The 17079-nt window shown below is 41.4% G+C and overlaps 1 protein-coding gene across 2 annotated transcripts in view; it reads left to right on the forward strand.

The window, feature by feature from the left end:
• The first annotated feature begins 1304 nt into the window (after positions 1–1304).
• The window catches only part of TCAF1 (TRPM8 channel associated factor 1), a 47112-nt gene continuing 31337 nt past the window's right edge, over positions 1305–17079 (forward strand). Inside the window, exon 1 of one of the 2 annotated variants that reach the window (XM_028128983.2) lies at positions 1305–1412. The gene's annotated coding sequence lies outside the window, so the exon portion shown is untranslated. Of the gene's footprint in view, positions 1413–15297; positions 15507–17079 lie in introns of those variants that run through there. The other variant, XM_028128982.2, reaches the window with a different exon arrangement.

The raw sequence follows: 17079 nt of genomic DNA on the forward strand, positions 1-17079 counted from the left end.
CCTCTGAGAGTTTAGAATGTCTTTTCTCGTATATTGGTTCATGTATTTCAACAACTCTGAAAAGCATCTGCAGTAAGAGGACAACACAAGTGTTCTGTTGATCAGGTGTTCCATTTGCTACACTTTCTAGCTGTAAAGAACTAAATTATCTGGGGGATGAAGATGAACAATGCAGAGGACAGAAGATGGAACAGAAAAACCTAATGGAAATGATAAAAGGGAAAGTGGAATTTAGAATAGAGGGAGGCCTATTGGATCCAGGACAGAAAGGTAACCAACAGGTCAAACTTGCCAGAAATAACTGAAAGAGGAGAAGCAGAGAAAGAGACATGACAACAGAAGCAGAGGGCCACGTGATGAGATTGCTGGCTTTGATGATTGATGAAATTGTTGGCCTGAAGCAAGGTCCCAAGACAAAGAATTTGGGCAGCCTCTAGAAGCTGGAAAAAGCAAGGAAATCTATTCTTCCCTACAACCTTCAGAATGAACATAGCCCTGCCTGCACCTTGATGTTAGCCAGTGAGATGCTGGCTGGACTTCTGACCTACAGAACTGTATGATAACAAAGATAATAAATGTGTTGTTTCAAGCCACTAAGTTTGTGGTCATTTGTTACAACAGTCATAAGAAACACATGCACTGCCCAGCTGGTAAGTAAAGGATGTCACAGTGGCTTCAAAGTCCAAGCTTTTACCAGCCATACCTTTTCTCTCCCTCTTGTCCAATCTGTCACCTATTTATTGGTTGGTATAAATTTAACCCCTTCCTGTTTTATTTAATCCATAAAATAATACATATGATATCTTTAAAACAATTCAGTGGTTATGAAGTATCAATAGTCAATTCTTCACTCTTAGCCTTGCCCTTATATAAGCAATGCATGATCTTTTTATTAAGATTGTAATCATACGCTTCATTTTAATACAATTTGATTCTTTTCATTAAAAATCTATCTGGAACCCACAGATTTTTAATTTGTCCTTGGCAATAATTGTGTATTATATAAATATAGTATTATTATTATTATTATTATTATTATTTAGCAACCGCTCACTGGTTCATAAATAGTCTCACGGATTTATTTGTCTTGCTGCACTTTCAGGGCAGGCGCCAGTGTCTCCATCCTGGATTTGGGGCCCCATCTTGGAGCTGAAATTGACACAAAGCCAGCCCTCTGCAGTCCGAAGGTATCCGGCCAGGCTCCGCCCCCGCCCTGGAGGCCACCAATCAGTTCCCAGAACGACCCCCCTCCTCGCCCTCTTTTCCCCCCGCCCAACATTCCACCTCCCAGGCCTTGTCCGCTGCTCAATCCTTTCTCTGCTGAGCTCTTTTCCTTGGGAACTGCCGCTGCCCTCTCTTAGCCAGACTTCTCTACCCACTACCCCGCGCTGCAGGGTTCAGCGGGACAAACGGTGAGTGGGGGTCAGAGATAAATTATGGACCAGGAGAGGCCTGGAGGTGTCTGTTACAGGCCACCCCGAGCGCAGGTGGTCGGCGGGAGAAGAGAGATGTGAACGCCCTGGGAGGCTATCTGTGTGCTTGTGGGGGTCAGGGGAGTTAGTGGGGCCTCTGCATGTCCCAGATGGGAGGGTGGCAGAGGTGTTCCACGCAGGATTCCTCGCTGTTATCTCTGGGATCCTTCTCTGGTGTCTCTCTGTAGCTCGGCCTCTATTTCCTTCTGGCCACATCGTTATTCACCCTTGCTCATCTGGAGGCGTTGACCCACTATTTTCTTGTGCTCCACAGGAGCCTTGTGATTTGAGCTAAAAAGAACCATGGATTGAGGCGATGTCACCTCCTGTGGCTTGTTCTTGAATTATTAGAGTATAGCCTGCCTCTTCATAATCCCCCTTCCCCCAAGGTTAAAGTCCTCACCTAGCCAAGGACTGTATGTGGGGCCCCAGAGTGTTGTGGTGGGGGAGGGAAGTGCAAGGTAAGGAGGGCTGGTGGTGAGAGTGGGTGCAGGGAATCTTGTTGAATATTTAGTCTGGAATGCATTTGGCCTTCAGGTAAGTGCTGAATTATACAGTTACCAGATAAACAGCCCTTGAGCTGGCCTCTGAGTTGACTCAACCTGCAATGGAGGGAGAAGTCCTTAAAGGAGGGAGAAAATGATTTACCAATGGGACAGTCATGGAAACTATTGGAAGAAATGCAGATTTAACTAGACACAAAGGACAGAATATCTGTCTAGCTGACCATCCATCCTTTTATACTCCAAACTATTTACTTGTCAATTGATTTCATTTCAATACAGTAGTCCCTATCTTCCATTCTGTGGTTTCGATTACCTGTGGTCAAACCAGGATCTGAACAGAAAACCACGATCTATTAAATAGAAAATTCCAGAAATAAACAATTTTAAATTGCATACTGTTCTGAGTATCATGATGAAATTTGGCACTATCTCTAGCCTTCTCAACCGAGATGCCTTGATCAAAACATCACTGTCAGGTATCATGGTACTTGTATTCAAGTCACCCTTATTTTACACATCAATTCTTTGCAATATGGGTCTCTGTATAAGAACTTGCTTTCTCCTCTTCACCCCCCACCCCCGAGTAAAGGCAGAGAGAGAACATGAAAGCCTGATTCTTTTGTAACCTAATCTCAAAAGTGACATCCCATCAGTTTGCTATCTGTTCATTATAAGTGAATCACTAGTTTCAGTTCACACTCAAGGGGTGAGGGTTATACAGGAGCATGAATACTCAGAGCAGGGGGCCATATTAAAGGCTGCCTACTACAGGGCATATTAACAAGTAATGTCTTCTAACATTCTCTTACATGACTTCTGGTTCACATGGACAGGAGTTTCCCTGGAGTCTACACCAAGGCATTGAATTACTGAGTTATAAGATATGTGTATGTTCAACATTACTAGGTTATTTCCAAGCTGTTTTCAAATGTTGAGCCGGTCTGCATCCCTTTCAGCAATAGATGAGAGTCCCTGTTGTTCTACATACTTGTCATAACTTGGTATTATGAAATTTCATTTTTAGCCAGTCTGGCAGGAGTGAAATAGCATTCCCTTGTGATTTCCATTAGCATATCTCTGATAAGTAATGAAGTTGACCATCTTTCCATACATATGTTGATAAGCTGTGGTGTTTTCTCTCTGTGATAATTCTGGGCTTTGTGTATGTTTTCTCATTTTCATATTGGGTTGTTTGTCTTCTTCTTGAGTCATTGGAATATTTTTTTTTAGTATATGTGCTGCCCAAGCAAGCATTGGAATGCTTTCATTATATAAACTGAATGCTAATTAATCCTTTGTAAGCAATATATGCTGGAAATATCTGCTTTAAATTTGGTGCTTAGCTTTTCTTTCTCTGTAAGTCTGTTTCTCTCAATGAACTAAGTTTTGCATTTTTATTTTAAGTGTCCAGTACTTTCTTTTATAATTTTTCTTGAGAAAAATAATTCTCAAGATAGTAAATTAATTTTACTATATTTTCCTCTAAAAGATTTTATAATTTTGCATTTGGCAATTAGTCTTATTCCACCTGGAAATTGTTATATTTTCTATTCCATATGGGTAATTAATTGTCCCATCACCAGTGAGTGATCAGCATGAATCAAGTTTTTCATATATGCATGAATTTGTTTTAAGCTCCTTACTCTCTTTCATTATCTATTTGTTTAACTGCACCAACACTAAAATTAGTTTTAACAACTATAGTTTTGTAATTCTTGAAAGATTCTCCCTCCTCATCCTGACTTTTTAACAATTCTTGGATCTTTGATCCTCCATATAATTATTTAAATAAGAAAACAAGAAACAAGCAAACAGACAAACCTGCTAGAATTAATTCTATATATCAATTTGAGGAGAAATGGCCTCTTTAAGATGTTGAATCTTTCCACCTATGAACTTAGTATATACTGCTATTTATTTATCTCGCCTTTAATGTATCTTAAGGCTTTGTAATATTTTTCATTGCTTTTTCTCATTTTTGTTAAACTTATTTATACAAACATTATTTTTATTGCTATTGTAAATTATTTATTTTATAAAATTATATTTTGTACCTTATTATTGCTGGTGTGTAGAAATCTAATTGCTTTTTATATATTGACTAGTGTCCTGGTGCACGGATTTGTGAACATTGAAAGGAAATTAATTAGAAGAAATATTTTAATATTGCTATTCACCCTTTCGCTATAATAGAAGTATCAACCAAATTCACAATCGACAATGACAGATCAAAACACACGTGTACGATTGGCGCCAACAAGAGCTTTATATGTATCGCACATGTTCAAGTCAACTTAACCTTTTGTATATAAAGAATAAACTTGCTTAATTAGACCTGCTTTCTGATGTGCTAAACTTTTTCCAGCCCAGTGAAGCACCCTAACTTCTCTTTCAGGTAATTGTCAGCAACAAAGCAATAAATATCAACACAAAGCAGATTATTATTGTAGATCACGCAGGGAGAACAAAGGGTAAAATATTTAACTGTAGCAGTGTTTGACTATATTCTGTGCAGTGAGAAAACCTGAAGTCATTTTCAAGTTCCACCATTTCTTACTTCTTTTCAGTTGGGTCAAGTTTCTAAACTTTTTAAATCTTCATTTTCTGGCTAATGAAAAGAAAAAGGATTCTACAGAGTCTCCTATCTACCTACTCCAGGACTTCTGTGAGGATCAAATGAGATGAGGCATGTGTAAACACTTCACAGACATTTGGTTAAACTGTAAAATGTTTGCACCTGGCTATAAAGCAAGTCGGGTTCTTGGGCTGAAGAAACTCCAAGGAGGCTAGTTGCTAGGGAGAGGAAGCCGGGCATTGCTACATGACATCATTACCCGGCACCCACAGCGACTGTTTCCAGGTTGGGCTGGGCTGTGTTGGCTGTGATTTGGTGGCGTGTCACTTCGGGGTGGTGATGGGGCCTGTGTCCCACTTGGGGGAAGCCGAGTGTTGGTTTGTTGGCGCCAGGTCCATGGTGCCATTTATTTTTAAATGGCCAGTGTGCATCATCGCAGCTCCTGTGTTGAGCATCTGCCCCCTGGTGGTCAGTGCACATCATAGCTACCGGTTGGACAGATGGACAGTTAGCCTTTTATATGTATACATTATATGTCAAACTTGATAAACTCCATTAATAATTCTAAAATTACCTATAGAGTCTTTCAGATTTGCTACACAAGTGGTCATATAATCTAAAAGTAATGATAGTTTATTTCTTCCTTTTCAATCTTTATAACTTTACTAGTAGCCCGTTTGCACGAAGATTCGTGCAATAGACCTTCATTCACCTGGCTGCCAGCACCGGGGACCCAGGCCTTGGCTGTGGCCACCGCCTTCTGCCTTCTTTCAGGGTCGAGGCTTGGCCCCGGGCGGTGGCCTTGGGCTCGGCCGCACCCAACATCCCTGCTAAGGATCGCAGGAGCCGACCCCCAGTGGTTTCCTGCGATCTGTGCAGGCTCCCTGATGGAGGCTTTCCCGGCCTTGGGCTCCGCCACACCCCAACGTCCCTGCAACGGTTTCCTGGTGGGCGTGGTTGGTGGGCATGGCTTGGTTGGTGGGCGTGGTTTGGGCGTAGCAAAGGTGCGGTCAATTTGCATATTTGTCTATTATAAGGTAAGATTTTTTTTTCTTTTATTGTCTTAGTGCATTGGCTAGTACATCCAATATAATGTTGAACAAAATAGGGACAGGCATCTTGTTTTATGCATAATAAAGATTTCACCATATCAACTTTAAATATTGCATTCAATATGGTTATTTTGTAACTGGATCATGTCCAGAAATTTTATTGCCTAGACCAATGTCAAGAAATTTTTCCCTATATTTTCTTCTAGTAGGTTTACAGTTTCAGGTCAAATGTTTAAGTCTTTAATGAATTTGAGTTAATTTTCATATGGTGAAGTAAGAGTCCAATTTCATTTTTCTTCATGTGGGTATTTAGTTATTCCAACACCATTTATTGAAGAAACTATCCTTTCCCCAATGTGTGCTCTTTGCACCTTTGTTAAAGATCAGCTGAATATGAATGTGTGGGTTTAGTTAGGGGCTCTATTCTGTTCCACTTGTCTATAAAACTGGTTTTTATGCAAGTACCATACTCTTTTGATTACTATAGCTTTGTAGTATTGAAATCAGGCACTGTGATGCCTCAATTATTCTTACTTAAGTTTTCCTAGGCTATTTGAGCTCTTGTGTGGTTCCATATGAATTTTAGGATTTAAAAAAAAATACATTTTATTGATTTTTTACAGAGAGGATGGGAGAGGGATAGAGAGTTAGAAACATCTATCAGCTGCCTCCTGCACACTCCCCACTGGGGATGTGCCCGCAACCAAGGTACATACCCCTGACTGGAATCGAATCTGGGACCCTTCAGTCCACAGGCGGATGCTCTATCCACTGAGCCAAACCGGTTAGGGCACGATTTTTTTTTTTTAATTTATGGGGACAATGCCATTGGAGTTTTGATAGGGTTTGCATTGATCTGCAGATAGTTTTGGCTAGTATAGACATTTTAACATTATTAATTCAAAAAAATCTATGAACATAGAATATTCTTTATTTATTTGTGTCTTCAGTTTCTTTCATCATTGTTTTATAGTTTTCAGTGTAAATCTTTTACCTCCTTGGTTAAATTGGTTTCTAACTATTCCATTATAAATAGGATTATTTTCTTAATTTTCCTTTTAAATATTTTGTCTTTGATGTATGGAAATCCAACTGATTTTTTATATTAATTTTGTATTCTGCAACCATATTGAATTTGCTCATTAGTTCTTACAGGTTTTTTGGTAGAGTCTTTAGGGTTTTCAATATACATGATCATGTCATCTGCAAACACATGATTTAACTTCTTCCTTTCCATATGGATGCTTTTTATTTATTTTTCTTACCCAATTGCTCAGGGTAAAACTTCCATTACAATGTTGAAAAGTAGTAGTAAGAGTGGGACTTCTTGTTTTGTCCCTGATCTTTAAGGAAAAGCTTTCAGATTTTCACCTTTGAGTATGATGTTAACTGTGGGCTTGTAATATATGGCCTTTATTATATTGAGGTACATTTCTTGTATGTCCAATTTATTGAGAGTTTTTGTCATAAACAAATGTATTTTGTCAAATTCTTTTTCTGTATCTACTGAAATGATTACTATACGATTTTATCCTTCATTCTGTTGATGTAGTATGCACATTTGTTGATTTGCAGATGTTGAACCTTCCTTGCATTTCTGGAATAAATCCCACTTGATTGTGATCTATGGTTCTTTTAGTGTACTGTTGAATTCAGTTTGGTAATATTTGTGGACGATTTTTACTTCTATGTTCATCAGGGATGTTGGCCTATAATTTTTTTCTTGTAATGTCCTTTGTTTGTCTTTGGTATCAGGGTAAAGGTAAGGCTCAAACAATGCAATAACTTTAAAAATAGTTTATCTTTATTAACCCTCATCTTGCAGCTGTGCTGTTATATATTTATTTTATTTTTGTATGATTTTATATCTCACAAGCTATTATATTTATTTAAACAGTTAATTTTAACACATTTGCCCATGTATTTACTCTTTCCAGTATTCTCTATTCTTTCATATAGTTTTTGGCTCCTATCTGGGATAACTTTCCTAAATCCCAAGGAACTCCTTTTTGTAGGTCTTATACTATATTGCCAACAAATTCTTTCAGCTTCTGTTTATCTAAATTGTCTTTATTGTGCCTTTATTTTTGCTGTGCATAGAATTTTAGGTTGTTGGATTTTATCTTTTTTTTTTTTAAATTCCATTGTGTTTTAGTTCCATCATTTCTTTTGAAAAGCCAACTCTATTATTGTTCATTTGAAAGGAAAGTATCCTTTATGTCTGGCTGGTTTTCAATCTCCTCTCTCAATTTGGTTTTTAGCAGTTTGACTCTGACGTAGCTATAATTTTTGTTGTGTTTATTCTACTTAGAGAATGTGGAGTTGTTTCCATTTGAGTTTTGGTGGGTTTTTTTTTTATCCCTTCTGGGACTCTAATTACACATAATTCATAACTTTTTACCATATCTCATATTTCTATTATGCCCTTTCTATATCATTCCATCTCTTTGTGCATCGTCCTTTCTTCCTGTGTTATTTTTGGATAAATTTTATTAAACTTGGTTACTGTTCACCAATTCTCTGGTCATTTGTATCTAATATGCTATTAAAGCCAACTATAGAATTCCTGATTTCAATTATTATTTTTTTTATTTTTAAAGTTTCCATTTTCCATTTTACTCTTTTCTGAGTTTTAAATCTATACTGAAGTTCTCCAGCCTTTTTTCTGTTATATGTGAACATATTATTCACAGTAATAGAAAGTTAGTTCCTGTCTAAGAACCACCTGTGAGTCTGTTTCTAGTATCTGTTATTTTCCTGAGTTCTTGGCAATTGATCCTAATTTTTAGTCTCCCTCTAAATTTTCAGTTGGATGCAGTATGTCATGAATAAAAATTATAAAGTTACTAGAGGCCCGGTGCACGAATTTCGTGCATGGAGGGAGGTTATACCTCAGCCCAGCCTGTACCCTCTCCAATATGGGACCCCTTGAGGGATGTCTGACTGCCCGTTTAGGCCCGATCTAAATGGGCAGTCGGACATCCAAGGTGGGATCGGGCCTAAACGGGCAGTCGGACATCCCTCTCACAATCCAGGACTGCTGGCTCCCAACTGCTTGCCTGCCTGCCTTCCTGATTGCCCCTAACCGCTTCTGCCTGCCAGCCTGAACACCCCCTAACCACTCTGCTGCCAGCCTGTTTGCTCCCAACTTCCCTCCTCTGCCGGCCTGGTCACCCCTAACTGCCCTCTCCTGCAGGGTTGATCACCTCCAACTGCCCTTCCTTGCAGGCCTGGTCCTTCTCAACTGCCCTCCCTTGCAGGCCTGGTCCTTCTCAACTGCCCTCCCTTGCAGGCCGGGTACCTCCCAACTGCCCTCTCCTGCTGGCCATCTTGTGGTGGCCATCTTGTGTCCACATGGGGGCAGGATCTTTGACCACATGGGGGCAGCTATATTGTGTGTTGCAGTGATGATCAATCTGCATATTACTCTTTTATTAGATAGGATAGAGGCCAGGTGCACGGGTGGGGACCAGCTGGTTTGCCCTGAAGGGCATCCCAGATCAAGTGGGGGTTCCCTTGGGGTGTGGGACGGCCTGAGCGAGGGGCCAGTGGTGGTTTGCAGGCCGGCCATGCCCCCTGGCAACCCAAGCAGAGGCCCTGGTATCTGGAATTTATTTTTCTTCTATAATTGAAACTTTGTAGCCTGGAGCGGAGCCAAGCCTGGGGCTCCCACCGAGGCCGGCAGCCATTTGTGTTGGGGTTATAATTGAAACTTTGTTGCCTTAAGCGGGTGGGCCCGGCCAGGGTGTGTAAAAAGCTTTGCTTCCCCTGTTGCCGGCGGCAACCCTGGCCTGCTCTTTCAAGCTCCATTCTGCCGCCATTTGTTTGAATTTGTTTACCTTCTATAATTGAAACTTTGTAGCTTGAGTGGAGGCTTAGGCCTGGCAAGGGCAGGCGGAAAGCTTGGCTTCCTCTGTTACCTAGGAAACCTTGCTCTCTGTGGCTGTAGCCATCTTGGTTTGGGTTAATTTGCATGCTCGCTCTGATTGGATGGTGGGCGTGGCCTGTGGGTGTGTTGGAGGTATGGTCAATTTGCATATTTGTCTATTATTAGATAGGATGGTTGATATTATTTTTCAAACAGAATTTTTTCAGGGGTAGGGACAAGATAAAGTACCAGTAGATTAATTTCACACTATCAAGGGCTAGTTTTACACTTTCTTAGAACTGGTCCACTTTAGTTTTTTCCTTTATCCAAGAGCATAGTCCTTATTCCTAAGGTGTCATTCTTATTCATATGCTGTGGAATTTCTCATATCTCAACTGAAAGCAGAGTGTGTTGATAAGAATCATTTACTTCGGTGGAAGTTGACCTTCACTGCTTTATTCCCAGAACAGTGCAACTACTGAAATGACTGTTCAATTGTTTTAGCATTTTACCCACTCTTTTCTGCAATTGGGGCAGAGGGTAGGGAGTAAGAGGTTGAGGGGAGGGCCTCCCTGTGCATGCCTAGCTTTGGAGTCAGCCAGTGATTTAAGAGGAATGTATAGATTTTTAGATTCACTTCTCTGAGATTTCTTCTTCTGTAAAGTTTTGTGCTTTGAGTTCCAGTGGTTTGGTAATCTGAAGGCAGGCAGACTGACACTTTCCACTTGGCCTCAGTTACCCTGCAGTGTGAACTGGAAAATGCCCAAAAGGAAAAAGCCATAGTGAATGTGGAGCTCATGTCCTATTTTCCTTCCCTCAAGATCAGAACTTTTCAAATCCTATTTGTTTTGTTGGTCTTCAGAATCTTCCATTGTTTCCTATATTTTGTTAAATTTTTATTGCTATTTTCAGCAGGGGTTTTTTTCCAAACAAGGTATTATTCTCTCAGTGTCAGCATTGGAGGTCTCTCACTGTTTTGTCTCACATCTCAGATTATCAAAGATTATTTTATTTCTTCTTGAGCTATATCCTTTAGAATTTCTTCAAAACAGACCTTTCATACTAACACTTCAGTATTTGTTGGCCTGAAAATAAAATCTTAAGAATCTTGCAATAGAAGACAGTGCCAGGGTGCCCTATCAGTGAGAAAGCAGGAAGGGTAGCACTTGGTTTTAGACTATATGGCTGGTGCTGCTTTGAACACTGTAGTACATGTCTTTTGGTGGCATGTGTGTGTATTTCTATTGGGTATATAAATAAGAGTGGATACCATGTTTGTTTGTTTTTCAAACTGATTTTTGTAACATTTTAAAAATATGAAATGTATAAAGAAAAAAATTACTGGTCTACCATCCCCACTTCCTGAGGTCACTAAATATGTTCTTATTTTTCCTGTTAGGTAGACATAAACATAAAAACCACAATCAGCCCTGGCCTGTGTGGCTCAGTTGGATGGGCATTGTCCTGTGCATCAAAAGGTTTCCAGTTTGATTCCCCACCAGGGCATGTGCCGGGGGTAGCAGACTCGATCCCCAGGAGGGGGAGTGGATTGATGTTTCACTCTCACATCCATTTTTCTCTCTCCCTCTCCCTCTCCCCCTTTCTCTCTCTCTCTCAAAAAAAAAAAAATCAATTAAACAAATAAAATCATAGTTTTTCACTGAAAATATAGATTGAAAGCATTCCACAAGCTCATCCTTTTTAAGAACCACATAATATTTTGTAGTGTGATTTTTTTTAAAATATATTTTATTGATTTTTTTACAGAGAGGAAGAGAGAGGGATAGAGAGTTAGAAACATCGATGAGAGAGAAACATCAATCAGCCGCCTCCTGCACACTCCCTACTGGGGATGTGCCCGCAACCAAGGTACATGCCCTTGACCGGAATCGAACCCGGGACCCTTGAGTCCACAGGCCGACGCTCTATCCACTGAGCCAAACCGGTTTCGGCTGTAGTGTGATTTTTAATAAAGTGTTCATTTATTCCTATGTTGCTGAGTATTTATACAAATTAATATTTTAAAAGTTATTTCAATACTTTAAAGATTTCATGGTAGTCTCTATTACTCAGGACAGAAACTGGAAAGGAAAACAGAAACTCTAGAAGAATTATAAATAGGGAATGATATAGGATTTAAAATTGAGTTATTAATGTTAAGTTTGAAACAGAGAAAGAGAGGAAAGAACCCACTGAAATTTGGAGAGATATAGAAAGAAAAGGTTTAAGGGAGGAAATTAAAGGAGCACAAAGAAGAGGAGGAAACTTTCAATATAGGAAATCTGTAATTTAATAAGTTTTCTGCATCAAGTTGCTGTTTGGTTTTTTCTTTTTTAAAATATATATTTATTGATTTCAGAGAAGAAGGGAGAGGGAGAGAGAAAAATAGAAACATCAATGATAAGAGAGAATCATTGATCAGCTACCTCCTGCACGTCCCCTCCTGAGGATCGAACCTGCATCCTGGGCATGTGCCCTAACTGGGACTAGAACTGTGACCTCCTGGTTCATAGGTCAACGTTCAACCACTGAGCTACACCGTCTAGGCTGTTTGGTTGGGGTTTTTTGTTTGTTTGTTTTTAGGAATGATCCTAGGATTGCCTTCCTCAGCACATCCATCTGTTTAGTCCATCAATCCATCAAGTGGACATTACAAAGCACCTGTTCATGGCTACATGAAGTGGAAAATCAAAAGAAAGAAAAAACACAGTTCTTGGCTTGTGCTTACTCTAGTTTGAGGATTGTAATGAAATCCTGAAGTAATTCAGGATGTGGTACTCTATCCCCTTTACCACTAAATCCACATTCCCGTGCAAGGTCCAGCCTAGACACTGTTTTGTGGTTGGGAGAAAGTTTTTTAATGATTTCTTCATAGGGTCAGTTAGGAACTCTGAGAACAGAGGCCAGAGAGATGATTGGTGAGGGGTGAAGAAACAAGAATGTCCAGCGACCACACAAATCTTTCAGGGCTTTGGGACCAACCATAAAAAGGGACAAATGGTTTTCCCCCAGGATCTAAACTCGAGCTCACAAAGCTAGATGAGGAGACACTGGTTCAAGGTAGGACCTGGTCAGGCATAAAGCCTGGTCCTGGCTCAAACGACAAGTGCTTGGTTCAACTCCTACTTGATTAAAATGAGTCAGGACAAGGAACAAAGTTCAAGAAACCCACACAGAGGGAGAAATCATATTTATAGAGTGGACACTACCAGCTGTTTGAGCAAGGATATTTTACCTATTTTTAATTGATTAAATTTATGTTTTTCTCACAAAATAATACATACTAATACTAAAACTTTAGTGAGGTGTACAAAGAAAAATACTTATAAGTAAGCTACTCTTTCCTGTCTGAAGTACTGATTCTAATAGTTTGATGTAGGTTTTTCATATAATTTCTATGTTTATGTAAGTATATAAAATATTTTTAAAGTTTTTTGTACAAAAATGCAAACTCTTCATTTTATTAACACGTTAGATGTTTATTTAAAATGAGTATAAATATAGCCCAACATCTGGGAAATATATAGATATATAACTCATCCTTGCAAATAGCTGTGTGTTGTTTTATATAAAGATTTATCATAATTTATCACCCACTCCCTTGTTAGTAAATAATCTCACAGGTTTATTTTTTCAACGAATTACCTTCCCACACTCCCGGTGCAGGCGCCAGTGTCTCCATCCTAGATTTGGGGCTGCATTTTGATGCAGAAACTTACACAAAGCGGGGCCACTGCAGTCAGGAGAGGTGTGGGCGACCAGGCTCCGCCCCCACCGCCAGAGCTGCCAATCAGTTCCCAGGAAGGCCCCCTCCTCGCCCCACTCTGCACCACAGACCACCTCCCCTCACAAGGCTCCCAGCGCCGCCACCACCAATATTCTAATCCGCAGGCTGTCTGTCCCCTCCCTCGTCATATCTCTGCAGAGGAGTCCCTTCCCCCTCCTAAGTAGCCCGGTGTGGAAATTTCTGGACAACCGGTGAGTCTTGTTCAGTAATCGTTTCTGGAACCGGAGCAGGCCCGGACGCACCGACCGAGTCCAGTGGTCCAGGGTGGAAGAGGGAGGGTCGGGCCGGGAACTGGGGAGCATTTGGAAGGGGGTACCTGACGGGCCCGCGGAGGTGGTCGGGCTTGGGGCCTGAGACCGCTTGGACCAAAGGAAGCAGATGTTTTCAAAGATTACCTGCGTTTTCCCCTTGTCAGTTTCTGCGTTTTTCTACCGCGCTGGTTCTTAATTATTGAGTGCTGTATTCTCCTCCAGGAATCTAACTATCAGGAATCTGATATATCCTTGTATCAGAGGCTGACATTTTATCACCTTTGCTTCAGCTGTGGTGTGTGTGTGTGTGTGTGTGTGTGTGTGTGTGTGTGTGTTCCTTTCTAAGAAACAAAATCTGACAAGATCTTTTCCTCACCAAATCTCATGTCCCCTTCAGAGGTAAGTCAGGTGCTATCCTTCCCATGTATATACGCGGTTTTTTTGGTGTGTGTTTTTTCTAAAACTCAGTATTTTGGGGTTCTACCTTTTGGTGCTATTAGTCCTAGCATTTCAGACCTGAAAGGGACTTAGCAAGCAAGTGGCCAGTCCGCCTTGTTTATCTGAGAACGCTTGGCCCTGGAGAATATCAAGGACCTGCTCACTGTCAATCAGATGGTCCTGGACAGATCAGGATCCTGAATTCGGGGTCTCTTGATTTCTCTTTCTGGTGTTTTTCTCTGTGTAAACCCTGCCACTGAGCTCACCTACCCACATTCCCTGTTGATTATTGTTTATATGAATCAATTTGGGGAAAAGAGGTTGAAGGGAGATGAGGAAAGGAAATATGACTTTGATTGGAACCAAAATCCTCGTCAGGATTAAAAAGATATGCATTTTCCTGAAACATGAAATATTGATTGTTAGGATGACCTGAAGATTTGTTTTACTTAACAATCATACAGTCTTACTATCTGCCAGAAAGTGATTGAAGAAATTTATAAATCCACTCACCTAATTTAAACTTTACAATAAATCTGTAATATAGGTACTCATTTCATCCTCCCCATTTTATAGGTAATAACACTGAGGCATAAAGGAATTAAGTAAATTGCTCAAAGTCACTCAGCCCATAAAATGCAGCCCTGGGGTCTGAATCCTGGCCATCTGGTGACAGTCTGGGCTTCTAACCACTATACTACCCTGACTTCACAGGCTAGAAGTAGCACCTGAACCAGGTGAAGTCACCACACTAAGTAGGATCTTGCAGTTTATAGAAGGGAGGAGCATCTGTCAACGGATCATTACAGAGGACTTAGGGGAAAGAAATAGGGTTTGAAATGTACACTGAAGAATAAATTTTAGCTACCTGTTGTATGAAATATATTATTTTTTATTTACAAAAGTAACATATAACAATGCAAACAATGTAGTGCTATATAAAAGTTGCCCTTCCCTGTTCCTATGGTAAAACAGTATTATCACATACAGATGTATCCTTCCCTTCTCCCACCATAATACAAATATGCACAGGGCTGATTTTATTATAAAAATGAAAGCATACCAAATAATTTCTAGTTTGTATTTTTCCCTTGGCAATACTTCAAGTACATTCCTCCAACTGAATGGAGATCTGAGCTCTTCATAAGAATTTAATAATATCCCATAGAATGTGTCCTATAGTTTGTTCAGCTTTTCCCTATCAGTGGCCAGAGAAGTTTATGTCTTGAATAAAACGGCCGGCCCCACTGCCACCCGCATGGGGGCCGCCACCGCAGTGTCCAGCTGACAAGACCGGGACACAAAGAAGAGCAGTCCCCTGCCAAGCACCGCCCTTCGGGCTCGATCCCGCCCTGGAGGAAGTGGGGAGGAGGAGACTGCTTGGGAACCCCTCCTCTGCTCCCGCTCCATCTCCTCCGCGCTCTGCGCTCCTTGCCTCGGCGTTACTTGCACAGAAGACCCTTCCCCGCCACACCGCGCGTGCCCTCTGCACCCAGCGCTGCCCTTCCCCCCGCCCTCCCCCCGCAGCCGCCCGGTTGTAAGTTGCAGGGCGACCAGGTGAGTGGCCTTCTTCGAATGCCCACAGGCCCTAAGAGGGCCGGTAGCGGCGGATCGGCCTGGGTCTGGGGGAGGACGGTGCGGGAGGCCGAGGAGGCTGCGGCGGACCTGCGTGAGCCCAAACCGGGGACAGATGTCTCGCTGTTTGTGTCGCAGTCCTGTTCGCGATTGTTCTCTGCTCACGGGCTCTGCGTCGCGCTTGCCGCAGTGCTCCTCGGGGCCCTGATGTATGATGTTTGTTTACCTGCTTTGTGTCTCTGAGTTATGCACAAGCCTGACCTAGAGGAACAGCATCTAATTCGAAGCTTTAGGGAATGAGAATACCGTGGCCCAGGGAGAAGGATGGGCTGGCTCAGTCACACAGGTGGCTGGTGACAGAGCATCACTTCTGCCCTACTGCCCTTTGATCTTTACCAACACCTTGCCTGAGACCAAGATCCCTCACCCACTAGCACAGATCCCCTGGAATGTGTGGTAGAGGGGCTACTGGTCCCTCCCAAACCTCAGCGCCAGCGGGCCTGCAGAATTCACTGCCAGCCCAGCTTTTCCTCTCTGCGCCACTCCTCCCCTACCTACGGCCCCCTCCTCTCCTCTGACGTCACCGACTTGCTCTTTGTGGACTGGCTCTGGGCCTGGGAAGGAAAATCTCGCCTGGGTGAGGGCCTGCAGAGGAAGTGAGGGAGAGGGATCACACACCAGAGCTTAGTAGTGACAGCCCCTGGGACTGTAGACCGCCCCTGTCCAGCACTGTGCATTTGGTAGAATACCCTCTGAGACAGTCTGATCGACAGCTAATAAGAGTCAGCACCAGAATTTTTAAAAATACAAAACAGGCCTTCTCTGCCTGGGCTAGTGGTCCTCCATTTTGCTGTTCGGCTGGGAGTCTGGCAGTGAGATAAGTAAGCAAATATGAGTGAGAAAGAGCCCCAGGCGAACTCGGGAATCCAGAAGGGAGTGTAGTAAGATCAAAACAAGGGAACAGAAAAAGCAAAGTTTTGAATGGTGCTTTTATGGGAACGGGGGAGGGAATGATTCCAGCGAGCTACAGGCAGACCTTCAGAGATAATAGGAATGGTCTGGTTTTTTTAAGCTACGTAGTGGTATATGAGAGTCTGTTTAAGTTTTAAAATTATTTTATTATTATTTTACCGTCAATATCCTTCCACATGTATTACATATTTTTTTAAATATATGAATTAAACCATTTTTTGAGTGAAAATCATTTAAATAAGATTGAGCTGGGAATATCTCAGACAGAATACAAAAGAGGTTGGACCCACCCTACTTCTGGCTTAAGAAAAATTCATGGACATTTTAAAACATATAAGGAAAAAGAAAAAGGTTTCATGGAAGAAAACGGCATGAAGAAGAGATGATCTATCAAATTGGATGTTTCTGACATGCATCATTTTTCAAGGCCAGGGTAGCTGTTTGCTAAAGAAGTCATCCTAGGTTGACCCTTATACCCACACCTTATATCCATCATTCATTCAATCCCATCTACAGAGTATCTATTCATTATCCTAGGAAATCCAAAGAATCTGACCTCAGACACTTGCCCTACTGTTAGGAT

Source organism: Eptesicus fuscus, chromosome 14 (assembly GCF_027574615.1).
Source record: "Eptesicus fuscus isolate TK198812 chromosome 14, DD_ASM_mEF_20220401, whole genome shotgun sequence".
NCBI lineage: Eukaryota > Metazoa > Chordata > Mammalia > Chiroptera > Vespertilionidae > Eptesicus > Eptesicus fuscus.